This window comes from Lagenorhynchus albirostris, chromosome 17 (genome assembly GCF_949774975.1).
Source record: "Lagenorhynchus albirostris chromosome 17, mLagAlb1.1, whole genome shotgun sequence".
In the NCBI taxonomy this organism is placed as follows: domain Eukaryota; kingdom Metazoa; phylum Chordata; class Mammalia; order Artiodactyla; family Delphinidae; genus Lagenorhynchus; species Lagenorhynchus albirostris.
Window position 1 is genome coordinate 37736416 of NC_083111.1, and position 23542 is coordinate 37759957.

A 23542-nucleotide genomic window follows, 5' to 3' on the forward strand; every position below is an offset into this window, starting at 1 on the left:
TGATCTAGTGTATGTGATAGAATGTTTAATAGTTGTTTTTGGCTGTTCAGTACACTCATTTTTTCCATTATTTAACTACATCCTATGATGAAACAGGAACAAGATATATATATAATTAGAACAAAAGGAAAAGTGTCAGGATAGTAAAATTAAGCCCAGGGACAAACTTAATCTTAGAATGCATATTGTAAGGCCAAGAAAATTGGGTGGACTACAACTTAAGTCAGAAGAGTGCTTGTAAAACTTTGACCATAAGTTAAGATTACACAATACCAGTGGATCCTCAGAAAGTGGATCCTCAGAAAAGGGATACTATAAAATTTATGAATAATATCCTCAAAAACATCCTTTCAAAAACAATAGTAAATGTCACACAGATGCTTCTGATTTACCCCTCAGGGTAGGCAGAGGGCATAACAACAAAACACAATGTAGTTTTTTAAAAAACATATGATATAAATATTAAGGACAAAAGCAATGTGGTCTAAATTCACAGAATTCATCTGGTTTCACGCCAGCATACATTTTAAAATGTTTTTGTTTGTTTGTTTCACTGATTATAAAAGTAGTATATGGACATCACAGAAAATTTAGAAATGCTGCAGACACTTAAAATAAAATAACCTGTGCATCAGTTAGGACTTTTCCGAATTGCAAGTAATAGAAACTGACTCTATCTCAAGCAAAAAGAAACATTACTGGAAGAATATCAAGAACTCACAGAATCAATGTGACCGGACTGAAAATGAGCAGGAACAAGGGCTAATCCAGAGGGCAGGGAAGAAGGAAACACAATAATACCTATAGCTGAAATAGCCTGGCCAGATGCTGCTGTCTCACTGCAGGATACTAATGAGGAAGGGATTCTCAAATTTTAATGTTCATCCAAATCATCTGGGGATCTTGCTCTACTCCAGGTTCTAATTCAGTAGGACTAGTGTGAGGCCAGAGTCTGTGCTTCTGAGAAGCTTCAGGTGATGCTAATGCATCACAGCAGACAGTACAGACTCTGGTACTGTAAGTTATAGGATGAATCCCAACAGTTCAATAGACATTGGTTCTCTTGTTCTATATTTAGTTCCCATTTCAATTGTGTAGGTTCCAAGTCACATACTAAGCATATTGTTACCAAGGAGCAAGAAGAGAGAAAATCAAGATGCTTTTATTAGTAAGTATGGGTGGTATTTCATAAGGGACATACCTCAAGCAGGAAAAAAGCCCAGCCCAAAAGAAACTTGCAAATAAACACTACAATTTGTAATCCTAGAATCTAAGGATAACCACAGTCAACATTATAATATTCAGAGTTATTCCTTTAACTTTATTTTTTGAATTTATTTTTTCATGAGAGAAGAGTAGCATAAAGTTTGAGATTATATTTTCTGACAAAAACCTGAAATAAAAATTGTTTACTTTATGACTAACAGATTCATATGTCTCAGTAATCAATTATTTGTTTCAGGAATCAAATCAGTATTCACGTCTAAATAAATACCAGACCAAGATGCACCAAAGTAGTATCTGCAAAAATGGCAAGGCTTTCTTTAGAGAATATTTCTGGGTTTCCTGCAAAACCTGAAAAAGAATGTGCCATTGAGGCCCTACATTTTTATCTTTTGGAGTACATCTGTGATAATTTTACTTAAAATGTGTAAACCAGTTATCATCACCTGCACATTCCAGCCAAAGAAGTTATTTTAAGCAATGTAACTTCCTGGTGAATCCTCTGGAATAAATTAGCTGTAAAATGAACCCTTAACTAACAAACTTGGCTCACAATTGGAATTGTCTGACATAAGCCAATCAAATGTAGGAGTGCATCTGCCAAAAATAATGATTTGGGTCTTGGACTTCTTTAGCTTATGTAATTCATTCTGGCAATAATTAAATAGTAGGACCATATTTAGGCTGCTTCTAGTTCATGACAAGTAAGCTATGTTATCGGCCCAGAAAAAAAATGCTTATTGGGGCACATGCATTAATTTTTCCAAAAGTAGTTTCAAATCATTAAGATGCAAGTAAAAAACATAGAGTTAAATATAATTCCCTTTTCACTTATTTGATTTTATTAGGTGATACGTGAAGAGACCATCTTTATCAACCCTACTTTCATGCAAAGATCTGTAATGCAAGTCCTAAGAATTAAGAAACAAGCTATATATATTAAGTTCATACAACTAAACTTAAAATCTCTCCTTGTTAATAGAAATGTTAACACTTTTTTTTTTTTTTTTTTTTTTTGCGGTACGCGGGCCTCTCACTGTTGTGGCCTCTCCCATTGCGGAGTTGCGGAGCACAGGCTCCCGACGCGCAGGCTCAGCGGCCATGGCTCACGGGCCCAGCCCCTCCGTGGCATGTGGGATCTTCCCGGACCGGGGCACAAACCCGTGTCCCCAGCATCGGCAGGCGGACTCTCAACCACTGAGCCACCAGGGAAGCCCAGAAATGTTAACACTTTTAATACTACTTATCTTGAAATTTTTATAAAATGATAACTTTTTTTAAAGATAGCAATGGAATCTCCAGTTTTCCCATGTAGAATATTGGACTGTAAAACCAACTTTGTTCTTCAAGGAAGAATATAACAATAGATGGAAGGTCCAGGAAATGAAACAAATGGATCTAATATTTGGTGAGATGTAGAATATTGCTCTTTTTGAAAGACAAATTAATCGAATGAGCCATGGGCTTTTGCTCATCCAGCTAGTATCATACCCATTGAATAAATTAAAGGAAGCCAGATATAGATATAGATATATAGATACACAGCATAAGACCAGACACTAAATAGCTCCTGTAAAAGAGAGTCTTTACCTCATGCTTTATTGTTTTGTTGTTGTGAGTTTATTATCAGTCATATAATATGAGAAACCATCACCAATACTGTATCAGAAAAGGGTAAATTATCCAAAAATTTAAACATTTTTCTGTGAGGTTATAACACTGAAAAAAATTCTGCTACTTCACTTCTATGTTCATATCACAAGTGATCATATACCAGAATCAATCCTCAGTGTCAATTCTAACAGCTAAACTTATGTTCTACTATGGGGTATATAGCATCTTAAAATTCTGTCACTTGATCATATTCTGGCTGAAGCCTCTCTAATTTGACTCCTACTATGTAAATCTATTTGGTAGAGCAGTATCACATGATTCCTTATCAGATACAGATTAAGTGGCAATGTGTAGAAAGTTGCCTTCCTAGCAGAAATGTCATGCACAAATATATAGCTACTATTGGCAAATCTTTTCTCCAATTCAACAGTTATATATGTAGCTCTTCATAAGGTAGTCAAAAGTTCATGACATAAAAAATCCTTTATTTCAGTAATTTTAGTGGGAACCTAGGCTAAGACTATTGGTACCAGAAGTAGTCCTAAAAAATCAGTCTCTCAGAATGGGATTTAGGGGCTGGATCACTCACCATCAGGCAGAAATAATGAACATCTTCCCAGTGATAAGTGGCAGGGTGGAAGTGGAATGCTTAGTGCCTCAAGTACTAAGAATCTCACAGAGGTGGATTGAGTTGAGTTGCAGGTCAGTGTCAGGTTATTCAATAGGTAGGTCACTTGAACATATGGTAGCTGTGGTAATTAAAGATTTTGGACTTGGCTGCCTTTTTACCTGCTTGTGATGACTTGAAAAAGAAAATGACATTCTCACGTCAACTATCAATTCAAGACACTCTGTGAAAGGCAGAGAGATTCTATGACAACATTTAAGAAAACACTTATCAGACGGTGGGAAGATGGCGGAAGAGTAAGACGCGGAGATCACCTTCCTCCCCACGGATACACCAGAAATACATCTACACGTGGAACAACTCCTACAGAACACCTACTGAAGGCTGGCAGAAGACCTCAGACCTCCCAAAAGGCAAGAAACTCCCCACATACCTGGGTAGGGCAAAAGAAAAAAAGAAAAAACAGAGACAAAAGAATAGGGACGGCACCTGCACCAGTGGGAGGGAGCTGTGAAGGAGGAAAAGTTTCCACACACTAGGAAGCCCCTCCGCGGGCGGACACTGCGGGAGGCGGAGGGGGGAGCTTCGATGCCGCGGAGGAGTGCACAGCAACAGGAGTGCGGAGGGCAAAGCGGCGAGATTCCCGCACAGAGGATCGGTGCCGACCGGCAATCAGCAGCCCGAGAAGCTTGTCTGCTCACCCGCCGGGGCGGGCGGGGCTGCGAGCTGAGGCTCTGAGGCTCGGGTTTCAGTTGGCGGTTTGAACATAGCCTGAAGGGGTTAGTGCACCACGGCTAGCCAGGAGGGAGTCCGGGGAAAAGTCTGCACCTGCGGAAGAGGCAAGAGACTTTTTCTTCCCTCTTTGTTTCCTGCTGCGCGAGGAGAGGGGATTAAGAGCGCTGCTTAAAGGAACTCCAGAGACGGGCGCGAGCCGCGGCTAAAAGCAGGGACCCCAGGGTCGGGCGGGAGATGCTAAGGCTGCTGCTGCCGCCACCAAGGGGCCTGTGTGCGAGCACAGGTCACTATCCACACCCCTCTTCCGCGGAGCCTGTGCAGCCCGCCACTGCCAGGATCCCAGGATCCAGGGACAACTTCCCCAGGAGAACGCACGGCGGGCCTCAGGCTGGTGCAACGTCACGCCGGCCTCTACCGCCGCAGGCCCGCCCCGCACGCAGTGCCCCTCCCTCCCCCCCCTCCCGGCCTGAGTGAGCCAGAGCCCTCGAATCAGCGGCTCCTTTAACCCCGTCCTGTCTGAGCAAAAAACAGACGCCCTCTAGCGACCTACACGCAGAGGCGGGGCCAAATCCAAAGCTGAGCCCCTGTGAGCTGTGAGAACAAAGAAGAGAAAGGGAAATCTCTCCCAGCAGCCTCAGAAACAGCAGATTAAAGCTCCACAATCAACTTGATGTACCCTGCATCTGTGGAATACATGAATAGACAACGAGTCATCCCAAATTGAGGAGGTGGGCTTCGAGAGCAAGATCTATGATTTTTTCCCCTTTTCCTCTTTTTGTGAATGTGTATGCTTCTGTGTGAGATCTTGTCTGTAGAGTTTTGCTTCCACCATTTGTCCTAGGGTTCTATCCGTCCATGGTTATTTTTAAAATTTTTTTCTTAATAATTAATTTTAATAACTTTATTATACTTTACCTTCTTTCTTTCTTTCTTTCTTTCTTCCTTTCTTTCTTTCTTTCTTGATTTCTTTCTTTCTTTCCTTCCTTCCTTCCTTCCTTCCTTCCTTCCTTCCTTCCTTCCTTCCTTCCTTCCTTCCTCCTTCCTTCCCTCCGTTAGACAACGAATCATCCCAAATTGAGGAGGTGGTCTCTGAGAGCAAGATTTATGATTTTTTCCCCTTTACCTCTTTTTGTGAGGGTGTATGTGTATGCTTCTGTAGAAGATTTTGTCTGTATAGCTTTGCTTCCAACATTTGTACTAAGGTTCTATCCATTCCTTTTTTTTTTTTGAAATAAGTATTTTTTAATTCAATAACTTTATTATACTTTATTTTATTTTTACTGTATCTTCTTTCTTTCTGTCTTTTTTCCGTCTTTCCCTCCTTCCTTCCTTCCTCCCTCCCTCCTTTCTTTCCTTCTTGCCTTCTTTGCTTCTTTCTTTCTTTCTTTCTTTCTTCCTTCCTTCCTTCCTTCCTTCCCTCCCTCCTTTCTTTCTTTCTTTCTTCATACTTCTACTAATTCTCTCTACTTTTTCTCCGTTTTATTCTGAGCCGTGTGGATGAAAGGCTCTTGGTGCTCCAGACAGGAGTCAGGGCTCTGCCTCTGAGGTAGGAGAGCCAACTTCAGGACACTGGTCAACAAGAGACCTCCCAGCTCCACAATATCAAATGGCAAAAATCTCCCAGAGACCTCCATCTTAACACCAGCACCCAGCTTCACTCAACGACCAGCAAGCTACAGTGCTGGACAACCTATGCCAAACAACTAGCAAAACAGGAACACAACCCCACCCATTAGCAGAGAGGCTGCCTAAAATCATAATAAGGCCACAGACACCCCAAAACACACCACCAGATGTGAACCTGCCCACTAGAGAGACAAGATCCAGCCTCACCCACCACAACACAGGCACTAGTCCCCTCCACCAGGAAGCCTACACAACCCACTGAACCAACCTTAGCCACTGGAGACAGAGATCAAAAACAGTGGGAACTATGAAACTGCAACCTGCAAAAAGGAGACCCCAAACACAGTAAGATAAGCAAAATGAGAAGACAGAAAAACACACAGCAGATAAAGGAGCAAGATAGAAATGCACCAGACCTAACAAATGAAGAGGACATAGGCAGTCTACCTGAAAAAGAATTCAGAATAATGATAGTAAGGATGATCCGAAATCTTGGAAACAGAATGGACAAAATGTAAGAAACAATTAACAAGGACCTAGAAGAAATAAAGATGAAACAAGCAATGATGAACAACACAATAAATGAAATTAAAAGTACTCTAGATGGGATCAATAGCAGAATAACTGAGGCAAAAGAACGGATAAGTGACCTGGAAGATAAAATAGTGGAATTAACTACTGCAGAGCAGAATAAAGAAAAAAGAATGAAAAGAACTGAGGACAGTCTTAGAGACCTCTGGGACAACATTAAACGCACCAACATTCGAATTATAGGGGTTCCAGAAGAAGAAGAGAAAAAGAAAGGGACTGAGAAAATATTTGAAGAGATTATAGTTGAAAACTTCTGTAATATGGGAAAGGAAATAGTTAATCAAGTCCAGGAAGCACAGAGAGTCCCATACAGGATAAATCCAAGTAGAAATATGTCAAGACATATATTAATCAAACTGTCAAAAATTAAATACAAAGATATATATTAAAAGCAGCAAGGGAAAAATAACACACAAGGGAATCCGCATAAGGTTAACAGCTGATCTCTCAGCAGAAACCCTACAAGCCAGAAGGGAGTGGCAGGACATACTGAAAGTGATGAAGGAGAAAATCCTGCAGCCAAGACTACTCTACCCAGCAAGGATCTCATTCAGATTTGATGGAGAAATTAAAACCTTTACAGACAAGCAAAAGCTGAGGGAGTTCAGCACCACCAAACCAGCTTTACAACAAATGCTAAAGGAACTTCTCTAGAAAAGAAACACAAGAGAAGGAAAAGACCTTTAATAACGAACCAAAAACAATTTAGAAAATGGGAATAGGAACATACATATCGATAATTACCTTAAATGTAAATGGACTAAGCTCCCACCAAAAGACACAGATTAGCTGAATGGATACAAAAACAAGACCCTTATATATGATGTCTACAAGAGACCCACTTCAGACTTAGAGACACATACAGACTGAAAGTAAGGGGATGGAAAAAGATATTCCATGCAAATGGAAACCAAAAGAAAGCTGGAGTAGCAATTCTCATATCAGAGAAAATAGACTTAAAAATAAACACTATTAGAAGAGACAAAGAAGGACACTACATAATGATCAAGGGATCGATCCAAGAAGAAGATATAACAATTGTAAATATTTATGCACCCAACATAGGAGCACCTCAATACATAAGGCAAATACTAACAGCCATAAAAGGGGAAATCGACAGTAACACATTCATAGTAGGGTACTTAAACACCCCACTTTCACCCATGGACAGATCATCCAAAATGAAAATAAATAAGGAAACACAAGCTTTAAATGATACATTAAACAAGATGGAGTTAATTGATATTTATAGGACATTCCATCCAAAAACAACAGAATACACATTTTTCTCAAGTGCTCATGGAACATTCTCCAGGATAGATCATATCTTGGGTCACAAATCAAGCCTTGGTAAATTTAAGAAAATTGAAATTGTATCAAGTATCTTTTCCGATCACAACGCCATGAGACTAGATATCAATTACAGGAAAAGATCTGTAAAAAATACAAACACATGGAAGCTAAACAATACACTACTTAATAATGAAGTGATCACTGAAGAAATCAAAGAGGAAATAGAAAAATACCAAGAAACAAATGACAGTGGAGACACAACGACCCAAAACCTATGGGATGCAGCAAAAGCAGTTCTAAGGGGGAAGTTTATAGCAATACAAGCCCACCTTAAGAAGCAGGAAACATCTCAAATAAACAACCTAACCTTGCACCTCAAGCATTTAGAGAAAGAAGAACAAAAAAATCCCAAAGCTAGCAGAAGGAAAGAAATCATAAAAATCAGATCAGAAATAAATGAAAAATAAATGAAGGAAATGATAGCAAAGATCAATAAAACTAAAAGCTGGTTCTTTGAGAAGATAAACAAAATGGATAAACCACTAGCCAGACTGATCAAGAAAAAAAGGGAGAAGACTCAAATCAACAGAATTAGAAATGAAAAAGGAGAAGTAACAACTGACACTGCAGAAATAAAAAAGATCATGAGAGATTACTACAAGCAACTCTATGCCAATAAAATGGACAATCTGGAAGAAATGGACAAATTCTTACAAATGCACAACCTGCCAAGACTGAATCAGGAGGAAATAGAAAATATGAACAGACCAATCACAAGCACTGAAATTGAAACTGTGATTAAAAATCTTCCAACAAACAAAAGCCCAGGACCAGATGGCTTCACAGGCGAATTCTATCAAACATTTAGAGAAGAGCTAACACCTATCCTTCTCAAACTCTTCCAAAAAATAGCAGAGGGAGGAACACTCCCAAATTCCTTCTATGAGGACACCATCACCTTGATACCAAAACCAGACAAGGATGTCACAAAGAAAGAAGACTACAGGCCAATATCACTGATGAACATAGATGCAAAAATCCTCAACAAAATACTAGCAAACAGAATCCAACAGCACATTAAAAGGATCATACACCATGATCAACTGGGGTTTATTCCAGGAATGGAAGGATTCTTCAATATACACAAATCTATCAATGTGATACACCATATTAACAAATTGAAGGAGAAAAACCATATGATCATCTCAATAGATGCAGAGAAAGCTTTTGACAAAATTCAACACCTATTTATGATAAAAACCCTGCAGAAAGTAGGCATAGAGGGAACTTTCCTCAACATAATAAAGGCCATATATGACAAGCCCACAGCCAACATCATCCTCAATGGTGAAAAACTGAAACCATTTCCACTAAGATCAGGAACAAGACAAGGTTGCCCACTCTCACCACTCTTATTCAACATAGTTTTGGAAGTTTTAGCCACAGCAATCAGAGCAAAAAAGGAAATAAAAGGAATCCAAATCGGAAAAGAAAAGTAAAGCTGTCACTGTTTGCAGATGACATGATACTATACATAGAGAATCCTACCAGAAAACTACTAGAGCTAATCAATGAATTTGGTAAAGTAGCAGGTTACAAAATTAATGCACAGAAATCTCCAGCATTCCTATATACTAACAATGAAAAATCTGAAATTGAAATCAAGAAAACACTCCCATTTACCATTGCAACAAAAAGAATAAAATATCTAGGAATAAACCTACCTAAGGAGACAAAAGACCTGTATTCAGAAAATTATAAGACACTGATGAAAGAAATTAAAGATGATACAAATAGATGGAGAGATATACCATGTTCTTGGATTGGAAGAATCAACATTGTGAAAATGACTCTACTACCCAAAGCAATCTGTAGATTCAATGCTATCCCTGTCAAACTACCACTGGCATTTTTCACAGAACTAGAACAAAAACTTTCACAATTTGTATGGAAACACAAAAGACCCCGAATAGCCAAAGCAATCTGGAGAACAAAAAACGGAGCTGGAGGAATCAGGCTCCCTGACTTCAGACTATACTACAAAGCTACAGTAATCAAGACAGTATGGTACTGGCACAAAAACAGAAATATAGATCAATAGAACAGGATAGAAAGCCCAGAGATAAACTCACGCACATATGGACACCTTTTCTTTGATAAAGGTGGCAGGAATGTACAGTGGAGAAAGGACAGCCTCTTCAATAAGTGGTGCTGGGAAAACTGGACAGGTACATGTAAAAGTATGAGATTAGATCACTCCCTAACACCATACACAAAAATAAGCTCAATATGGATTAAAGACCTAAATGTAAGGCCAGAAACTATCAAACTCTTAGAGGAAATCATAGGCAGAACACTCTATGACATAAATCACAGCAAGATCCTTTCTGACCCACCTCCTAGAGTAATGGAAATAAAAACAAAAATAAACAAATGGGACCTAATGAAACTTCAAAGCTTTTGCACAGCAAAGGAAACCATAAACAAGACCAAAAGACAACCCTCAGAATGGGAGAAAATATTTGCAAATGAAGCAACTGACAAAGGATTAATTTCCAAAATTTACAAGCAGCACATACAGCTCAATAACAAAAAAACAAACAACCCAATCCAAAAATGGGCAGAAAACCTAAATAGACATTTCTCCAAAGAAGATATACAGACTGCCCACAAACACTTGAAAGAATACTCAACATCATTAATCATTAGAGAAATGCAAATCAAAACTACAATGAGATATCGTCTCACACCAGTCAGAATGGCCATCATCAAAAAGTCTAGAAACAATAAATGCTGGAGAGGGTGTGGAGAAAAGGGAACACTCTTGCACTGCTGGTGGGAATGTGAATTGGTTCAGCCACTATGGAGAACAGTATGGAGGTTCCTTAAAAAACTACAAATAGAACTACCATATGACCCAGCAGTCCCACTACTGGGCATATACCCTGAGAAAAGCAAAATTCAAAAAGAGTCATGTACCAAAATGTTCACTGCAGCTCTATTTACAATAGCCCGGAGATGGAAACAACCTAAGTGCCCATCATCGGATGAATGGGTAAAGAAGATGTGGCACATATATACAATGGAATATTACTCAGCCATAAAAAGAAACGAAACTGAGCTATTTGTAATGAGGTGGATAGACCTAGAGTCTGTCATACAGAGTGAAGTAAGTCAGAAAGAAAAAGACAAATACCGTATGCTAACACATATATATGAACTTTAAGAAGAAAAAAAAATGTCATGAAGAGCCTAGGGGTAAGACAGGAATAAAGACACAGACCTACTGGAGAACGGACTTGAGGATATGGGGAGGGGGAAGGGTGAGCTGTGACAGGGCGAGAGAGAGTCATGAACATGTACACACTAACAAACGTAAGGTAGATAGCTAGTGGGAAGCAGCCGCATGGCACAGGGATATCGGCTCGGTGCTTTGTGACCAACTGGAGGGGTGGGATAGGGAGGGTGGGAGGGATGGAGACGCAAGAGGGAAGAGATATGGGAACATATGTATATGTATAACTGATTCACTTTGTTATAATGCAGAAACTAACACACCATTGTAAAGCAGTTATACCCCAATAAAGATGTTAAAAAAGAAAAAACACTTATCTTTTGCAGCTGTAGAAATAATTTTGTTGAATGGCCATCCCAGAATCTAAATATGAGCTTTAAAGAGGATTGAATGCACAACAAAAACAGGTCTCCTATGGTAAAGCCAGTGTCATGACAGGGGAAGAGTGGGACCTTGAGACCTAAGATAAGGACATTTAGGTCAATGAGCCTTAAAATCTTAAAACCCTGATTTCCATAGACCAAAAGAAACAGTCTTCTTCCCCTTGCTAGAGGAGAATCTGCAAAGACCTCACCAGATGCAGATACCTCACATAATGATGCTTATCCTTCTCACAATCCACACTCACTACCCGTCATTACCTCCAGACTGATAATCAGGGAATCTACAAAGGAAAAAAATGTCCTGATTACAGGAGTAAATAACTTACACTCTGAATAAATTGTAAGCCCTATTAAAATGTATTAGTGGAAACCTGGAGAATACACATGGGAGTGCATCTGGAGGATGTTGGATTGTGGGGCATAATATAAAGCTAGATAAGGAATAATTTATTGACATGCGAGCACTCATCCATTGGTTGGAGTCCAGTGTCCTGACATCCTGCCAAGAATTCCTAGCAATGACCCTGTTACACCGCTGAGTTGGCTCTTTGAAGCTTAGACTAAATGTTGACTTATAGTTAGGAAGATGGAGCAACCTGGACCACCTGAGAGCATTGAAAAAGAGGTATGAAGATTCAGGAAGGTGAGAATGTTAGAATGGACTGACATATAAGATCAGAGAACCTCATTACCACACATTCTATTGCAAATTGGCTAGGCATGTTTTTAAAAGTAAAATAAACCTCCTAAGGTGAGGTTAGTTTTGATAAATATTTTATCTGTTATCAGCTTCTTGAGTTATTTTAAGAAGGTGTTGACCCACCTCTTTCTTAATTTAGTAAGACAATAAAGGAATCATTCATGGTGGACAGCTTTCTTGTTTTAGTTGTTACTCATAGGGAGGAACTTGCTGAGAATCCATAAGAATTCACAAGAAGATAGCACTTGAGAGCTAAGTTGAAGACAGAGGTTGGAAAGATTTAAAAAATAAACTTCATAGAAAGATTAGACTTTAGTGGGAAGAATCTGATGGAAAGGAAGACTAAGAGTGAGAGAAATACAAAGAAATTGGATGCTTTTCACACAACCTGCTTATTTGTCCAACTTGAGACCAAAATACAGCAAGGTATCTTGTATAGGAAGACTTACAAGAAATCAAGAAACTCTTCAATAACAAAACAGTCCTCAATAAGTTAGTTGTAGCATTTAATAGGACTTATTTAAAGTGATATAAATGAAATCTGCAGAGAAAACAGAACGAGTTTAAATTTCAATCTGGAATTTCAGTTATACAAAATGTCAGAATAACAATATATTTACATGGAATAACAAGAGAATTACAATATCTGTATTTCTGGAAAGTGAAATGGCAGCCTTATATTTCAGATGTTTAAAACCACTCAGTGCCTCTCCATTGCCCTCAACACAAAGTTTGAATTTACTAATAAATCTCACAAGCCCCTTCATAATTTGGCCCCTTTGCACCCACCATCTTCATTTATCATTGCTTCTACCACTCTCCTTCAACTTAGTCTATATTTCAGCCATGATGAGCTACTTTTAGTTCCTCAAATGCACCATGATCTCTTACATTTCATGTTCTGTCTTTTCTACCCAGGATGTTTTTCTTATGGCCTTTCCCCCTTGTGTAATTCTCTGTGTTTATTCAGATCTCAGGACAGTAATTGTGTCTCTACTTTCAGCCTTCCCTGATGCCTGCCTCCCCTTATTTAGGGTTCATTAAAATATTCCCCCATAGTTCCACCACTTCCTTTGTGGTAGCACTCAACATATTATATGTTAATTGCATACTTACTTGTCTGTATCTCCCACTGCACAGTAAACTCTTAGGAATTGGGACCATGTTGAAATTCTCAATAATTTGATCAGTATTCAGTAATTGAGCACCTACTAATGTATCAAACATTTTTCTAGATCCTAAAGATACAATAAGACAAAGTCACAACTTTTATTGTGTTTGTATTTTAGAATAATAAACAGATGAACGTATTAATGAATAAACAAAGTTTTCTAAATGTAAAATATATCAAAGACTAATCAACAAAACCTTATTATTCAAGCACTTAAAATGTGTCATATCTGGAGGAATCACATCCCCTGACTTCAGACTATACCACAAAACTACAGTATCAAAACACTATGGTACTGTCACAAAAACAGACACATAGCTCAATGGAACAGGATAGAAAGCCCAGAAATAAACCCAAACACTTATGGCCAATTAACATACAACAAAGAAGACAAGAATATACAATGGAGAAAAGATAGTCTCTTCAATAAGTGGTGCTGGGAAAACTGGACAGCTACATGTAAAATAATGAATTAGAGCATTCTCTAACACCATATACAAAAATTAACTTAAAATGGATTAAATGTAAGACCAGATACTATAAAACTCCTAGAAGAAAACATAAGCATAACACTGTTTGACATAAATCACAGCAATAATTTTTGGATTCATCTCCTAAAATAATGGAAACAAAAGTAAAAATAAACAAATGGGACCTAATTAAACTGAAAAGCTTTTACACAGCAAAGGAAACCATAAACAAAAGGAAAATACAATCTACGGAATAGGAGAAAGTATTTGCAAGTGATGCAACTGACAGGGGCTTAATTTCCAAAATATACAAACATTTCATACAGCTCAATATCAAAAAAATAAATAACCCAATCAAAAAAGGACAGAAGACCTGAATAAACATTTCTCCCAAAGAAGTCATACAGATATCAAATGGACATATGAAAGGATGCTTAACATCACTAATTATTAAATAAATGTAAACCAAAACTACAATGAGGTATTACCTCACATCGGTCAGAATGGCCATCATCAAAAAGTCTAGAAATAATAAATGCTGAAGAGGGTGTGGAGAAAAGGGAACCCTCTTACACTGTTGATAGGAATGTAGATTGATACAGCTACTATGGAAAACAGTATGGATATTCCTTAAAAAACTGAAAATAGAGCTACCATATGATCCTGTAATCCCACTCCCAGGCATATATCTGGGGAAAACCATAATTTGAAAAGATACATGCACCCCAATGTTCATTGCAGCACTATTTATAATGGTCAACATATAGAAGCAACAAATGTCCATCAGACAGATGAATAAATAAAGGTGATATATATATATATACACACACACACACACACACACACACAATGGAATATTACTCAACCATAAAAAAGAATGAAATAATGTCATTTGCAGCAACATGGATGGACATAGAGATTATCATACTAAGTGACATAAGTCAGACAGGTAAAAATAAATATCATATGATATCACTTATATGTGGAATCTAATGAACTTATTTTCAAAACAGAAATAGACTCACAGACATAGAAAACAAATATGGTTACCAAAGGGGAAAGGGGGTGAGGGATGAATTAGGAATTTTGAATTAACAGATATACACTACTATATATAAAACAAACAACAAGGACCTACTGTATAGCACAGAGAATTATTTTTAAAATCTCATAATAATCTATAATAGAAAATAATCTGAAAAAGTATATATATATGTATATATCTGTGTGTGCATATATATATATATATATATATATATCTATATCTATATCTGAATCACTTTGCTGTACACCTGAAATTTTGTGAATCAAATATACTTCAATTAAAAAAGAGAAAAAATAACACATGGGTAAATACCTGAGCACAGGATTACTGGATCTTATGGTAGGTTTTATGTTTAACTTTATAAGAAACTGCTAAACTGTTTTCCAAAATGACTATACCATTTTGCATTTCCATCAGCAATGTTTCATAGTTGGTCTGCAGGCTGATCAACACTTGGTATTGTCAATTTTTAAGCATTTTAATATTTGAATAGGTACATACTGATACATCATTTTGGTTTTGATTTATATTTCTCTAACAACTTATGATGTTGAGTTTCTTTTCATGGCTTACTTGGTATCTGTGTATATTGTTTGGTGAAGTGTTTGTTTGAATACTTTGCCTTTTAGAAACTTGGGTTACATTTTTCCCCCTGTTATTGAGTTTTCAGAGTTCTTTATATATTCTGGGTACAAGACTTTTATCAGATCAGTATTTACCCATGTGAAGTGAAAAGTTATATTCATATAAAAACCTATATACAAATGTTTATAGTTTCTTTATTCATAATTGCTGAAAATGAAACAATCGAAATATCTGGCAACTGATGAATAGTTTAAAAATTGTAGTACAACTATAACATGGACTATTATTCAGAAATAAAAATGAGCAAACATCTGGTTCACATAAAAATGTTCTATCATCTTCAAGGTGCTATGTATGGTGATGAGGATTAACAAAAGCAAAACAAACAAATGAAAAACAGGATATGGCCACTAGAAATGTCCAACCTATTTGTGTTAGAAAAAATTAAAATAAATGTAAATCACATGTTCCTCTAATTAAAACTGCAGTAAATATATAAGTAGAAGAGATCATAGTTGACTAATAGAGTTGGGAGGGTTCACCTTCATGGAAGAATTGAAACTTGACTCAGATTATGGGGGATAACTAGTATTTTGCTTCACAAAGAGGAAGAAAGTATATTTTTACAAGAAAAATAGCTAGAGAAAAGCCATAGAGAACTGAAACTGAGTATGATTTTAGGCAGGAAAAGACTATTCCAGACTGACATCTCAGAAGAAAAGATGGGGGAAAGGAAGCTTGATCTTTATGCAGGTATCTACTTTGATTTATTTATTCATTCAGTAAACATCCATTGAGCATCTAATATGTATAGGCACAGTACTGAAGGATGAAATAACAAGGTGAGAAAATATAGACATGAACCCAGACTTCATAGGACTTCTCACCACATGTAGTTAGTAGAGAAGGGATTTCTATCGTTGTACCAGAAAAATGTCTAATCATAAAGGGGGTATGCAGAATCTGGTCTTCTTGCTCCTAGTCAAATGTTTTCTCAGGAAACATGGTAACCCCTCTGCTTATAACACTTGTGATGCCTTTCATTACCATGACTCCATCTTGACCTTTTCATTTCATAAAGGAATATATAACACATTTGGTTTTACTTTGGGTGAGTATAAATTTTCAATCTGAAGGTTATTTTTAAAGTGGGGACAAGGGAAAAAACATCTTTTAATCCAAGGTTCATTTTGTTAGGATAATGGGTTCTATCACTCAGTTTGCCTTTCTGAATGATCTTACTAAACCACACTGAGATTGAGCTTTGACATACTCAGGGTCCAATTATCAGTCCAGGGACTGCAGCCCCTCTCCCCAGAAGATGTACCTTTTCTTAAACCAAGCTTTTAATAACTAAGAAGCTTACAGAGCTCTGAAAGAGGTATTCCATGGGAAAGCAGTTTGCATAAGTCTAAATCAAGCCTATTTCATTACTAATTCAATGAATTAATAAAATATAGAGATAATTTTGCCCTTGTTTTAATTTGAATTAGAAAATGTTTTCAGACATGGTTGGTTAATTATCTGTCGCTAGCATCACCATTACCTAAAGGGAAGGAAAAGAAGAGGATGATAAAGCTAAACCTAAGCACTGAGGGTGAACTCACAGCATTTCCTCTACAATTTGAGATATCCAAACGACCTGTCTGTATTCTTACAGATTTTCATCTTGCTTCAGAAAAAATTCATTGTAACACCAGGAAGTTCCTGTTAAAATGGAAACGTGGTAATGCAAAAAAAATGAAAAAAACATACTGAGTTTTAAATATTGATTTCATTAGTAGAAGGGAGATAGATAACTTCATGCTTTATCTAGAAGAGGAGATGTATTTTAGTCAAGTATGTACATCTCCATAGTAAAGCAGCACAAAATGTGCTGTTCTAATGTCACAGAAGCAAATGTATTATTGATAACCTGTCTAAATCATCCTTTCACTAGATTAAAAAAAAATTGACAACCGACAATATCGGAAGGCTCCAGGTCACCTCCCACAACCTCTCTCTGTGATACCTCTATAGGCTATGTATTCACAGTTGAGGTAAGTAGAAGCAGTGCCCTGAATGCAACTGACTTGATGTATGATTTTTTTCCCACATGTTTCAACAGGGAGTAATTGCGTTGCCAATAAGAAGCAATGTTGCTTAAAAACAATTATGAGGACAAAGTCTTTCCAGCTGGCTGAGATGTCCAGAAAAGCTGTTCATTAGTGAACTTAGCTTGTATCAAGCATCCCCTTGCTTAGCCAGGAAGGAAGTTAATCCTAGCAAAGTGCACTGTCTGAGGATTCAAAGTTTCCTGTGAAAATAGTCACTATTTTTGTATATGGTTGTGTTTGGTGTCTGTGTTTGTGTGTACATATGTTTAGAGAGAGGGAGACAGAGAAGAAGAAAAAGAGAACACAGAGGAAGAAGAAAGGAAGAAATATTATACAAAATGTCAGCTTTTCAGGAGTTTGAGTGGAATATTACAACGATATAGAATACACAGTGACATAAAAAGTCCAGGATGGTCTCCTGACACATTCTCTTTGTCAGTGCAGAACCCTTGCCTTAGACCACCTCTTTCTTCTCATTCAGGCCTATTGGTCTGCTTCACTACATTCTTCTCTCCTTTCTCCCTCCACATGCCAATGGGAATCATGTCTTCTTCTTCTTCTTTTTTTGAATATAAAGAAAGAGATTTATTCAACAAAAATAACGTGTGTATGTGTGTGTCTGTTACAATTATAACACAATATACTGACTTGTTGGACACCCTGGGTTGGCTATCTTGGCATTTCAGTTATTTTCTATTTGTCACTGTATCACAAAAACTCATTAGTGTGAATATTTCTGAAATGCTGCATCATATCCAGAATGAGATATCAAGAAGGAGAATGGGAGTTTTGTTCACTACATTGTATCTCAATGTCCCCAAAGAAGGGAGATATTCACATACATTTTCTTAAAGTTCTCTTCCATACATTCTCTCATACTTAGAGCTGTCATTTAAAATTTCTGCTTCTTTTGAGAAACTAATGTAATTAAGCTGCCATTGCCGATAAGTGGAGAGGAAGTGGTACCTCTCATATAAACTGAATTCCAAACAACTTCAGAAGTTGGGAATGTATGAAATTGGTGCCATTAGAGAAGTCCCAATGGTGATAGAGATACTGAGGCCAGCACAGGGTGTGGATCAACCATCAGTAGGATACCACTGTTAGTTGGTGACATACAGAGTGAGTAAGTGATATGGGAACCATGAAGAAGCTAGTTTCCTGTCAGTTGGGCAGGAGGGAGAGTGGGTCACTTTCTAATATATGCTGAGTTTCCCATATCATCTTTTATTTTACTTTTTATTTTACATTGGAGTATAGTTGATTAACAATGTTGTGTTAGTTTCAGGTGTATAGCAAAGTGATTCAGTTATAAATATATATGCATCATGTCTTCTTAAATTCAGTTTCCTGTACAAATTATCAGTCATTTAATATGCTGGTTGAAAATTGACTTCTTAGTTCTGATGGTGGGATTGAGAACTGGATATATTCTAAGCATATGGGTTTTTCCTTAGAGAATGCAACCCATAAAAAAAAAAGTAAAACAAATGTTATCCTGAATGCTATCTACCACCTTCCTTAGATTTGGAAGGTAGAGAAGGAGAAGATTCATATCCCAAGGAAGAGTGAAGGTTTTCAGGAGGACCATTGATACTGGAGGAGGTGAGTGCACATTATCCCAGTCCCTGTGTGTCTCTGGGAGGGTCTGTATCCAACTCCTCCAGGAAGAGGAGGTACAAAATTCTTCCAGCAGGTACCAGCAAGTATAAGAGCAAGAACAAAGACTGAAATGTGTGTTCTGTCACCTCATCTGCCATGGGCTTTTTCCTTTGTAGGTCTACCTGAGCAAAGTCCACCTTTTTTGCAAGAGTAGCCAAGCATCAGGGAAGTCTTCTAATTCTTTATAATAACATTTCAAAAAGTCAAATCTTATATATTTCTGACATTGCATTATTTCTGCATTATAAAGAAACTGCATGGTTGTCTCTTAAACTTGTTTTAATGTATTTTGTTTAAAATTTAGATTACAGTCTTGTAACCAAATGAAGAATCTTAACCATATAGTTATTGCTTGAAGGACTCCTAAAAAGGATTGTCTTGGGGACCCTAAATACTGTTGTCATTCATTTCTGTGGACTTCCCTTCTGCGTTAGTTTCCAGATCCTGAGAGTGGAAGAAAAGAGGACACAGACGCTCAACATAGGCTGGTCACCAGTTTATTTTGTAAAAGAAAATGAGACCTTTAATGCTGCCAAGATTAACTTTCAACTAGCATATTTCCTGTATCCTATTATGAATAAGGGGTCTCTTTAGCTACTCTGATTTGTGTTAGCATAGGTAAATGTCAGGCATCAGGTAGGAAGGGAAATGAAACCTACCTTGCTATACATACATTGTCTCATCTAATCCTCAAAACAGTTATATGAGACAGTTATTATTATTATCCTCACTTTACAGAAGAAGAGATTGAAACTTGGAGAGTTTGAGGGATTTACCTTAGGTCCCATCCTTAAAATTAGCAGAACTATGATTAGAAGCTGGGTCCTTTCCCTCCAAGGATTGTGCTCTTAACCACCAAAGTACATAGGGTATCCCTTAGAACTCAGAAGGGTGATATTGTGTTCATTTATTTTTTTCATTCATTTGATAGACAACATTTTCTTAGTGCCTACTGTGTGCCAGTCAGTATAATGATTTGGGGAATATAATGATTATTACCTTCATGTAGCTCACAGAATTTCAGGGCATAGGAAACTTCTCTGGAGTTCCAGAAATCCAACAAAAGACCTTCAAAAAGGAACTGCTTGCTGCACTCCTGTCCCATGGAAGACAAAGCCCTTGAACCTTTCAGGAGACTTTAGTCTCCTGCTCACTTAATCAATCTGTCCAGGTTAGACTAAAGATCACACACTAAAAAAAAAAGAAGAGTTTTGTATAAGTTATCTTTCCCCCCAGACTTAAAGCTTACACACTGTTAAAAGCTGGTGTCTGCACCAGAGTCAGTACAAGGGCTCTCTGAGGGAATTCAGAGCTGGACAGGTGGAGACTCTCACTGCTGCTTCCCAGTCCTGTCACCTGACATCTGAATCCCATAAGCAACAAGTCCAGGAAAGATAAATTGAAGAGGGATGTTTCTGTTCCCCATGTCCAGGTGTGGAACAGCTGGTAAAGGCCAGGGGACCCCAAAGCTGTAAACAATAAATTCTGTTGAAAGTCTGGCCATTTCATATCACTCCGAATTTCTCATATTAATAATCACTGCCCTGAGCAAAATGGAAGCTCAGGTGTGTTATGTCACTTTGCTCTCCAACATATCCACATAGTCACCTGGTTTGGATTCACAGCAGGGCCTAGAAAAAATGACAGGCAGAATGCTTGATTTATATAGGGAGTGGGTAGTTAAGGCAAAATGCCTGGAAGGGCAGCCTCAGTTAAAGTTGTTTCACAACCTTGATTAGAAGCTTGCACTGTCCAAAAAGTCAATTTGAGAATATCCTGAATATGTATACACACACACAAACACACATTTAGAGAGCTAAATGTCTGAGAGTGCATTGAGCTCTTTACGCTACTGGCATTAACTCAGGATATTATGAGGGTTTAAGCTATGACATTGGGTTACATGCTTCTTTCTCAAAGTTTTACAGGCAAAAAAAGGGAAGGAAAAAATTGCAATTTGTGCAGTAAAAATAATTTGGCAATTTAACTGCACTAAAAATTAAGTTGCCCTTAATGTACAAAAACCAAAGATATATGTATATATATATATATATATACTGATTCACTTCAAATGTATCCTCTATGAAAAACTCTTTGGTCACATTTTGATTTTTTAATCTTATGCATCTCTGCATATAAACACAGGGATATAGATGCAGTCTGTCAAGTGTAGATTTTTGCCTTTTTTCTTGCTTTATGACACAAGAGCCTGTGTGCTTAATGCTCTTCAAAAACATACTCTGTGTTCATTGCAAAATTTTTTCTTAATTTTTATTTTATATTGGCGTATAGTTGATTAACAATGTTTTGTTAGTTTCAGGTGTAGAGAAAAGTGATTCAGTTATACATATACATGTATCTATTATTTTTTAAGTTATGTTCCCACTTAAATTATTACAGAGTATTGAGCAAAGTATTGAACTGTGTTCACTGCATTATTCACAGTAGCCAAAATATGGAAACATCTTAAAGGTCTGTCAGCAGATGAATGGATAAAGAATGGATACACACACACACACACACACACAAAATGTATATATATATATATATATATATACACACACACACACACATACATATATACACACACAGTAGAATATTATTCAGCCATAAAAAGTGAAGTCCTGACATTTTTGACAACATGGATGAACTCGGAGGGTATTATGCTTGGAGGGCATGGATGAACTTGGAGGGCATTTGACTAAGCCAGACAGAGAAAGACAAATGCTGTATGATATCATTTATATGTGTAATATTAAAAAAGAAAAAAAAAGCTAATTATAGAAACAGAGAATAGAATGGTGGTTTCCAGGGGCTGGGAGGAAAGGAAAATTGAGAGATATAGGTCAAAGACTGTAAAATGTCAGTTATAAGAATAATAAGATCTGAGGATCTAATATACAGCACGGTGACTATAAGTAATAAAGTTTGAAAGTTGCTGAGAGTAGACCTTAAGTGTTCTCAACACACACATATGCACAAAGTTAACTATGTGATGTGTTATTTATTTTGACCTTGGTAATCATTCCACAAATGTATGTGTATATTAATACCTCATCCTATTGTACACTTTAAAGTATATACAATTATACTTGCCATTTATTTCTCAATAAATTGGAAAAAGTATTCTATGGTCATTTCCTCTGTTTTGTGTTAACCTGTGATGAGCTGACGTGTAGCCAGAGAACTCAAGTGACAAATGGTATTAAACAGGTTTTCTAGGCTTCTGTCATTTGATTTTCTATTTTCTATATTCAGGAGAGAAGAAAATCCCACTGAGGCAACTGTTTCTTGTAAGTTAATTATAAATATAAGTGACACTAGATTTCAATGAGTTGGTGTGCTCTGAGTATATAGCTCATTGACCAAAAAAACAGTTTAGAAGAAATCAAGGTTCAACCATGGTCATGCAACTCTGATCACTATACTTAAAAATTTTAAGCCTGTGCCTAGAGATTAATAATAATACAAATAATAACCTCTTACTGAGCAAATACTACCACTCAAACATTGTGCTAACATTTTATTTGATCTTCATCACAACTCTACTTCCATTTAACCCATGTGGAACTTGAGGCTCAGAACACTTAAGTAACTTGCCTCGAATTCAAATATTATTCTATAGCATAACCAAGGCTTGAGCTCAGCTGATATGACCTCAAGCTTTATGCTCTTAATTTCTATGCCATTCTGCTTTCAAGAAAGTCAAGGGAGAGTAAAGCCTCCAAGTAATTAGGAACAGATGTGAACATGTAAGCATATTTTCTCCACCACTGCTATCTCTGCTAGTTGAAATCCTGTCCCTTCTTTGTCCTCTATGGCTGTGGAAGTCGGGAATCCTATGGATGTGTGTCCAAATACAGTTCTAACTTCTAGATTGTGTGATCTAGAATGAATTGTTTAACCTCTCTGAATAATCCTTACCTCACAGAATTATTGTGAAGAATGAATACATTGATTTATGTAGAGTGTTCTTTCCATGGCGGGCACAGATCAGGTGTTTATTAAATGTAGTTCCTGCTTGCTACCTATGCCAAGAAGACTATTTCTCAGAACTAGAAGAACTCTTTTCTTTCTCCATGGTTTCATGTATCGTTGTTTTATCCTCCTTTAAAAGGATATCATGGTTATTTGGGGCATTCAATTTTCCCAACTAACTTGTAAAGTGTCTGATTTCAGGATTAACTACTTATAACCAACAATCTTTGCTTATGCTCTCCAGAATGGGGAATGGTGCATAATTTTTGTCATTAAAATTCTGGCACAGAAATTTAGTCAGGGCAGGAAGAGATGATATGAATAACTCCTTGATATTGAAGGAATATTTAATATTGAAATATTAAAATTTCAATTAGTCAAGATTAGCAGACCCTATGAAAATTAGAAGCTGAATAAAAAGGAGCTGTAAACTAATGAAATATATT